This window comes from Trichechus manatus, unplaced genomic scaffold, assembly GCF_000243295.1.
Source record: "Trichechus manatus latirostris isolate Lorelei unplaced genomic scaffold, TriManLat1.0 scaffold00222, whole genome shotgun sequence".
In the NCBI taxonomy this organism is placed as follows: Eukaryota; Metazoa; Chordata; class Mammalia; order Sirenia; family Trichechidae; genus Trichechus; species Trichechus manatus.
Genome location: NW_004444158.1, coordinates 663,686 through 665,289, shown reverse-complemented (window position 1 = coordinate 665,289; position 1,604 = coordinate 663,686).

Sequence of the window (1,604 nt, the reverse complement as noted above, 5' to 3'; positions counted from 1 at the left end):
AGTAGAAGCTTTTGATATGGTGTAACTTTGGCTATGTACATTTTTGCCAGAAAAAAGTTCCTCCAAGATCGAGAAGCAAGAATGTTGATATGTCGTGGGGTTGTTAACCAATGTCATAAAACAATATGTGTACTGACTGTTGAATGAGAAACTATTTGTTCTGTAAACCTTCATCTAAAGTACAATAAAAAAAAGATATTTATTGATTTTTTTCTAAGATTCCTATGCCTATTAGGCAGGGTGACAAAACACAGTTGTTTATGTTTTGCATTGTATAAGTCTAGGGGTATTAGTGACATCATGCTTTTGTCTCTGAAATGGTTCAATCTATTTTCTCCTTGATTGCCCTAAAAATATTTGGAGATTCCTACTATATGTTCCACAAAGCTCATCATAACTTCCTTTTATTTGTTTTCATGTGACCAGATCCCAATTTCTTATAATGTACTCTTCATTTCTAATACAGTTAGATTCAGTTATCACAGCCTGCACTATATACTGGGATCCACGACATACTGGTTAATTTTTCAAGTGTATGCATACAGTAAAGTTCACTATTTGTGATGTCCAGTTCTGTGCATTTTGACAAAGGCATAGAGTCACTATCTATCACCCTATTACCATACATAGCACTTCAGTTAGGATAATCAACCATCATGATTTGCCCAAGATTGAGAGAGATTCCTGAGATACAGAACTTTCAGTTTTAAAGCCAGAAGAGTCCTAGATAACCCAAGATGATTTGGTCACCCTACGTCCATTAGCCTATAATTTCCCCCTACAGCCCGTTTGTCATCAACCCTTCCCCCCACCCTCAGCCCATGGCAACCACTCAATCTGTTTTATATTCCTATAATTTTGCTTTTTCCAGAATGTCATACAAATAATATCATATAATATGCAGCTTTTGAGGTCTAGCTTCTTTTTCTTAGCAAAATGCATTTATGCTTCATCCATGTTGTTGCATTTATCAATGTTTTGTTCCTTTTACTCCTGAACAGTATTCCACTTTATGGAAGTACCACAGTTTATCTGTTCATCTACTGAAAGACGTCTTGATTGTTACCAGTGTTTGGCTATTATGACTAAAGCTGCTATAAACATTTGTGTGCAGGTTTTTTGGTATGAACATAAGTTTTCAATTTACTTGAGTAACTCCCTAGGAGTGAGATCTCTGAGACTGAAATTAGGTAGTGTGAGTCCTCAAACTCAGTTCTTGAATTTCAGAAACATTTTGGATATTCTGTGATATCCTGTCTTTCATTCCTTTGAATTTCCTCATCTATTTTATTTTTGTTGATTTCTACAAAAAAAGATTGCTGGAATTATGATTTGAATTGTGTTATTTCTATAGACCATATTGGGGAAAATTAACATCTGAACAATATTGGGTCTTCCAATCTATGAACATTGTGTAACTCTTAATTTATTTAGACCTCCTAAATTTCATCAGTATTTTGTAGTTTTCAATATACACATCCTGCACATATTTTGTTATCTTTACACTTAAATGATTTACTTTTTCTACTGTTATAAATGGTATTAATTTATTTTTATTTTTATTTTTACTTTTATTGTACTTCAGGTGAAGGCTTACAGAACAA